The sequence below is a fragment of the Pinus tabuliformis genome, chromosome 9 (assembly GCF_031772625.1).
Source record: "Pinus tabuliformis cultivar Carrire ecotype Pingquan chromosome 9, CPIR1, whole genome shotgun sequence".
In the NCBI taxonomy this organism is placed as follows: domain Eukaryota; kingdom Viridiplantae; phylum Streptophyta; class Pinopsida; order Pinales; family Pinaceae; genus Pinus; species Pinus tabuliformis.
Window position 1 is genome coordinate 125,844,246 of NC_142307.1, and position 8,285 is coordinate 125,852,530.

Below are 8,285 nucleotides of genomic sequence, written 5' to 3' on the forward strand. Positions count from 1 at the left end.
AATTATACTCTTCTACTCGGACGGAGTTGGATCCATGCTATGAATTTTGTGGCCTCTTCTTTATTTTGTGTGCTCCATTTTCCCCATCAAGGGAAAATTTTCACGATCGATCAGTTGTCTTTCTTCGCTTCTTCTTCCTCGGATGACAATGTTCCTTATGTGAAGCATACTGGTGCTCCTTATGAGAGTGTGGGGGTTGGAATTTTTAAAGATCCCGCCTTGATGGGCATTTTTCCTCTCCCACCTATGCATGTTGCCTTAGTCAACACGATCTCAGTTAAGTCTAATCCTCGGGTCATTCCCTCTCCTGATCTTGTTGATACATGGGGTGATGTCATGCTGTTAAGCCCTGTTGAAATCAATTATGTGGAGATTGTTTTGGCTTCAGCTTCGGTACCTACCGATCATACTGCGTCGAGTACATCTCTTGACATGTATTCTCAATCCTTATGGCTTGGTTCTTCGAATTCGCTCGATCCCTTAACCGAGACTTTTCCTTCTGATAAAAGTATCATGGAAATTATGTCTCTGGAGGAAGCACCATGGAATGATACTCATCATTGTTCCTCGTTCTTGCCTGGTCCGACAGTCATGTCTACCTGTCTTGAGAAGTTCTCTTCTCGTTTCCCTACCCAACTGTTGGGACGAGAAAAAGGTATGATTTCTCTTCACTTAATGCTTCATTTATTGTTCATCCTTATAATATTATCTCTGTTTATAGGATAAAATGAGGAAAATATCAGTGAAAGTTGGAAGAAACTAGTTGGTGATAGAATAGGTGAATTTAGTACGAAAAAGCTTTCCAATTCGCAGGGCACCACAAGGCCATAAAGGGGAAAAGCCACGACTCCTAGGGCAGACAAGGAAGTGGAAGCTCAGTTCTAGTACCCCTGTTTTATCATATAATCAGATTTTATATTGTGAAATCCTCAGGATCTCCTGATCCTGAGGATTCACTGTGATCCAAGTTTCCCTTTTATGTTATATAAGGCCGAAAGGAAACTAGATGAGAGTTTAGAATTTTAATACGTAATTATTCTCTTTTAAGTAAAAAAGTTGTTAATTCATTGATTCTGTCAGCTGTTACTTTGAAGTTAATGAAAGAAGGTTGCACTTGATACATCTCCGTATTTTGAGTTTTTATTAAACAGAGGCTTTTGGCGACTTTGGGCCCAGTCACAAGAAGCTCCACTGCTCCTTTGTGTTATAGTTTACATTCAATCTTTGTATTTGATTTAATGATTAGTTCTTTTGTTTATCTTGAAGATTGGTGATATTGATTTACACCGCTGTTCACTTAGCTTTATATTGAAACTGTGAGAGAGACTTAAGTAAGCATTTTGATTAGAATGAGTGAATGTGTGGTTGATTGCTGTTCAAATTGAATAAATGTTATCATAGATCTTGAGAGACAAGACTGAGTAACTTCTACGGATTGCAAGATAGAATGTTTATCATTTAGGAATCTTTTATAGCTGTTGCTGTTCACTTACTGATTGCTGTTCAATTGTTGATTGTTATTGCTATTTAATAATGCAGATTGATTTGAGTTGTTAGTGTCATTTGATAATCATAGTTGCTTTACTTGGTTAAAGTGTGATTAGTCTCAAGCTTATTTGAGTAATTCTCCGTGTAATTCTCATTTGCATTCAAGTTCCAATTGGTCTCAGAACAAGTTGTATAGAATTAAATAGGGTGTTGTGAGCATTCCTTTCACAGATAGTTTCTTTGCAGAGTTGTGTGAATTGGATTGAAGAATTGGACTTTAATGATTGCAACGATTCATCATTAGATAACCTCTAACTTCATTGCACATACTGTGTTGACACTCTTGAAATAGAAAGACTTACCTCGGGTTGATAACTAATGTAGGGATTAAGATTGCCTGTAAAAAGACATCTTAGTGAGCCAACATTTTGGTGCTGTTGCCAGGGAGAGTGTTCAAAGTGATTAATTCTATTCCTTTTCCGTAAGAGAAATGGGTTTTAAAAGCAGAAGGTAAGAACTTGCGTACCTATAAAGTAAAGTGCTTGCTTACCTGCCTGCTTTACAACGAAATTTTAGAGGTTAAATAGGAATTTGTTTTATTAATGACTAGAAATAAAAAGATAGAGAAAGAACAAAATCCTCTACCAAAACCCATAAAACCCAAAGGATCGGTGAACCTTGGGAGAACGACCTTTATAGACGAAATCATAAGAAGAGTAGAGTCTTAAGCATCAATAGGATTCCAGGCTATACCTGGAAAAATTTCTACTGCTATCCCTCAAACAACATGCCCACCATCTGCAGCTCATGCTGAGATTCAAAGCCAAGTAGGAGGACTGGAACAAAGTTTTCAAGCTACAATAAGCCTACCCTTTGATCCTCTATAGGAGGGAAAATCCTGTAATTGACAAGAAGGAAAAGGAGAAACTAGAAGGGTTGCTAAAGTAGAACCACAACTTTCTGAACAAGGATCTCCTGAGATTCCAGACATAGGGAGTGTTGTAAAGCCAACTCAGGTTGCTAACTCTCTGTATATTACAGAGACACCCCTTGAAATCCCTGAAGACTATTGACATATCTTTGATCAAATGGCAGAACAACCACCCCAAGGTCAAACTTCGACATTAGAATACCCCATAGTCGACCAGGTGGCCAATGCCCCTATGAAGGATATTCCTCTGCAGAACATCCAAACCTTTCAAGGGATGATCACAGAGGATCCTGATGATTTCCTGTTTGATTTTGATGTCCTCGGTAGAGGGTATGATTATACCACCGACCCTCGAAAACTAAAATTATTCCCTTCCACTTTGAAAGGGGCAACTTTAAGATGGTTTATGGGTCTAGATGGGGAACCATAAATTCTTGGGACGAGATGAAAACCTCCTTCCTTAAAAGATATCAGGACTTCTGTAAAACTAGGGAACTGAAAGATGAGATTTTAAAGATGACTGCAAAAGATAATGAAACACTAGAAGAATATGTAGAATGATTTAATTATAATTTGCAGAGATCTCCACACCACCCCACCAAAAGAAGTCCTAAGAGCTATATTGATTAAAGGAATGAAAGAAGAATGGATAGAAACTCTAAATTTAATGGGAAAAGGGGATATTTCTCAGGAAGAGTATGATGAAATCATTTGTTTGTGTATTAGGTGTTCGCGAGGAAGCGCACGTACAGGAGCAGCTAGCCGGGATCCAATGAGCAGAGGAAGCAAACCACATAGTGGATGTTATGTAAAAAAGATTTAATTTTAGGTTAATTAAGATGAAAGGGCATGAACATAAGATCATGCCCTTTCCCATAAGGGTGCCCATCGCAGTATATAAGCCAGGGACCCTCACTGTAAACATCCATCATGCAATTAATTAATAAAATATATATGTTTATATCATTTCTGAGTTTTTTATACATCATCTGGTATCCGAGCCAACGATCTTCTCGCCTGAAATCATTTTGTTGTTCCAGAGATCCGACATCATCTACTAACACCACCCCCATGTCACTGCTCCACTGCTCTTGTCCGCTGGCCATCCACATGTAATCACCACCCCCACGTCACTGCTCCGCTGCTCCTGTCCGCTGGCCATCCGCTCGTAATCACCACCCCCGCGTCACCGCATCCCTCATCGTGCTGTTCCCATCTGCCAGCTGGTTCAGTCCAAACCCTCGTATTTGGCCACCCACGTCTGCCGTGATATCTGCACAAAGGCAAACGATCTGTCGAGAGGTGATATCTGCCGGGAGGTGACTGTTCAGTGCGATGTGACTGTCCGCCTACGATATATATAATATAATTATATATATAAGTTAGATATAAAAAAAAACAACTTATGTCATATAATTAAATTAATTAATTAAATTTAATTATTTAATTAAAAAAAATTTAAGCTAGTAGATAAATATACACCCCCACAAACTCGTTCAATGTCGACAATGTCAATGGCCGATTTTAATAAAAGATTGATTGAAGTGGAGAATAAGATGACTAACAACTCTAATGGTGTCAATACGATATTAATCGATCTCGAGGGTAAGTTTAGTAGGCATTTTGATGATATCAAGAGGCTTTAGGATACGATGAATCAAATAGAACAACAGATGGATCAGAATAAGAACTAGTATGAATTGAACCAAAAACAGGCCTTGGAAATGCTGAATCTCTTGTGTAGAAAGCAGGATATTACACTTGAAAAACTACTCCAAGAAGATGAAGAAAATCAAGAGAACCATTCATCAGACTCAACAAAATCAATAGATTCTCATAAAGCTGAATCTCCAAAAAAATCAGCGACGCCCCACCAAGAAAATAGTAAAGCGACTTTTTCAAATAAGCAACTCTAGGATACATTTACCAATCAATATCATTTTTTCGCTCAACCATTAGCGACATATAAAAAATGGGCGAAAGTCGAGATGCCTAAATTCGATGGAAACGAAAAATATAGTGTTGCATGGATAAATAAAGTAGAAGAATACTTTGAGATTTATGACATCAACGATGATGACGAAAGGCTTAGGCACACATCCATGAAAATGGAAGGGAAAGAATATAATTGGTATATGTGTTTGAAAAATATGACACACGCCATTAGTTGGAGGAAATTTAAGGATGCATTCTTTAAAAGATTCCAAAGTGTAAAGGAAGAAGAGTTATTTTCAACATTCATCAAATTACGACAAAAAGGAAGTGTGGACGAATACACTCAAGAATGGGAGACCTTAGTAACACGAGTACCTGGGTTATGAGAGTCTCATCTAATTCAATCATACGTCTCTAGACTTAAAACCCATTTACAAGTAGAACTTGAGATGCATGACATTACATCAATAGAAGTAGCAAGACGAAAAGCAAAAACTGCTGAAAAGAAATTTGAACAAATATTTTGGTCACAATCGGAAAAACTATATTCAAGACGAAGAGTACCCCAGTCTGTGGACTCGAACAATACAAGATACGTTCCACCACATCATCATGAAGGTGAAAAATCTATTGTGGAAATACAAAGGATAAAAGAAGGCAAATGTAAATGCTGTGGTGAGAAGTGGGACCCCAAACATAGGAGTTGTTGACACCTATTCTTCATGATTGGGGGAATTTTGTGTAAATAAATAAATTAGGAATGTGAACAGTCATCGGGAGATGAACTGAACAATCACTCCTATTGTATATAACAATGACCTACCTATGGAATAATATACAAATCAGTTTTTTGTTTTGTGGAGTTACCGCCTGGCCTGACATGGTATCAGAGCCAGCTCCATTTTAGCTCTTGTTCTTTGTAACTCCCTCCTGCATATTCTGCTCATATTCTGCCCATGTTCTGCAGGTTGACATGTCTGTCATATCCCTGCGAAATCTCAGTCATTGTTTAATGTATTCGTTGTGTGGGAGTTCCATTTTGCTATGCGTTATATGCATGGATTCATTGTGAGTTTCAACCCAAGCCCGCGCCTGACATTCACCTGAACGATGAAACGTTCCTCTGCCTGTTCTTCTGAATACATTGATTGCTCTCTGGCTGTACTGACATAAACATTTCATAATGTTTTTAGTGCTGTCCTTCATGGTACTGCATCTGCTCCAGGTTCTGAGAAGTGTAAATGCGCAATCTCTGCCTGTTTGGGGGTGACCCATGTGATTTTTCAGAGCCTTCTCATTCTTTTTCCGACCCGCTGCCAACATCTTTACATCTCTGTTAAAAGAGCTCAAACAACTATATCCAGAATGTTGCTACCCAAAACTCAGATCACACAGAACTGTAGTAACGCACTCCTGGTCACGTTACTCTATCACTGGTCCGACCTACTCCGTGGTTGCCTACCCTCTGTGGCTAAAATAGTCATATCGAGTCTCGTATAGTGATATCGAAACATATATTGAACCCCAAACCTCGTTTCCGTTTGGAGTCTGGTGGAGATGCGAGGTCGAGTGGAGATGCAGGGTATCATGGAGATGCGGTGAGCGTGGAGTCCAGTGAATACGCGGTTTACAGAAATGTTGTGTTAAATGCTGCTTTACAGAAACACTGCTTTATATATACGCGTTTTTCATGTCCATTTCACATATATACGCTGTTGACATGAACGCTGGTCTTAGAACCCGAGATGTCGGGCCTTCTTTGAGCGGATCGAGGGGATGAGCATGTTCTTGGAGGTCTCTCTCTATTGACTAACTAGATTGCGCCTTTGACATAGCGTTTGAGTTTTGAATATTGAATGCGTTTGAATTATTGGATGCTGTTTGAATATTAACACTGCCCCATTGAACTGTGTTGAATGGTTCTAACGCTGTCCAGTTTTCCTGTTTTAACGCTATATGGTATTGAACTGTGCGGTTGAAATGGTATTTGAAACCCTGACATGGTATTTGAACTGCGGCTTTATTGAGTGATATACACCGCTTATGAACTGCATTTGAATCCGTTGAATGGTCCAGCGAATGGTCTAGCGTATATATATTGAATGGTTTCCATTTGAATCCTTTGTTGACTTTATATGTGCGTGGAGCTCTTGTTTAAAAGAAAAAAATGGAGGTGATATGGAAATATTATATGAGGATGTTTTTTATAAACATTGGAGGGATTTGAAGAAAACATAGTGCATAAAGTATTTGAAATCTTTTTGCCCTTTTGAGTACAATTTCACTGTATATCAGCAGAAGTATTTTTTCTATCAGCAGAAGTTTTTTTTTTTACAGAATGCATTCAATCATCTCTATGGTAGGAATAGTTCTCACTGGCAAGGAGAACTATCCTGAATGGTCCCGGATGATAAAACACACCCTCATCTTCAATGAGTTGTGGAAAGGAGTGTGTGTCGGAGAAGGAGACAATGACCCTGTACAACCTACCTCAGACAAAGAGCTCGTCATTTGGGAAAACAAGAACAGCAAAGCCTATGCATTAATCGCAGCATCTGTAAATGAAGAGGTGAGTCATCATATTTCATCATATTCAACTGCCTTTGAAGCCTTACAAAAGCTGAAAGAACTCTATGATTCACATTCTGCACTTGAAGTTGTTCAGCTCATGATTAAACTCTTCACCCTTGAACTGAAAAATAATGATCCTCTTGCTCTTGCATCTGAAGTAAAGTCTATAATGGATGATATCAAATCCACTAAGGTTGAGCTGGATATCCCTCTTATTGCTTTTCTCAAGGCACTCTATCCTACTTACTCCAATTATCTTGAGTCTTTACAAACAAATGGAAATCTTAAAGATATAACCTTTGACTCTTTTGTGAAAAAGTTTGCTAAAAGAGAGAAAGCCTTTGGAAAGAAGACAACCCCTGAATCTTTTGAAGAGACTGTGTGCCTTGCTCATAAAGAAAAGCATCCTGCTCAAGATTCTACAAGAGGAAGAGGTGGACGAAGAGGAAGAGGAAGATATTTCAGAGGCAGGGGGGGCAGACATTCTCAAGGAGAAAAGGTAGACTTACACTGCATTCACTGCAAAAGAAATGGATCACATGATGCCTCTACATGCAAGCTACCATGGGACAAAATTGAACAGAAAAGAAACCAACAGAAAGGTAAAACTGATGATACAGACAAAGGTAAAGCACCTGAATCCGCTCACTATATTGAGGCACAATGTAACATTGGAGTAAATGAAGATTTGTTTAATGCTTCACTTGCTTCTTCGAAAAATGATTGGTTGCTTGATTCAGGAGCAACCTGTCACATGACTCATAGAAAATATTTTTTTGAAGATTTCACTGATAATGTTGATGGAGCAGTATACTTTGCAGATCAGTCAAAAGCCAAGCCATCAGGGCTTGGCACAATCAAGCTTAAACTGCATGGCCTTCCAGACTTTCTTCTGGATCATGTTCTATATCTCCCATAGCTCAAGAGAAACTTGCTATCCTTGGTCCACATCCGCCAGCAAGGTCACTCCATTCATATGTTTGATGGCAAGCTTGAGGTAAGAAAAGATTCTGACCACTCACTTTTCATGAGGGGAATAGAATAAGAAAGGCTTCTCAAAATGCAAGGAACCTCTGTTCATGCACAACATTTCTCATATATTTCTCATCATGAAGAAGGTACACTTCCATCAAGTTTATTATGGCATGCTAGATTTGGACATTTAAACTATGACAGTCTCCGCTTATTGAATAAAAATGGTATTGCTGGTTTGCATACAATTCCTAGGAAACATAAGCAATGTGATGCTTGCATTCTAGGAAAGCATAGCAAACAGTCTTTTCATGATTCACATTCAAGAGCACATAGGAAGCTTGAACTCATTCATTCAGATTTATGTGGTCCAATGCCCGTTCCTTCT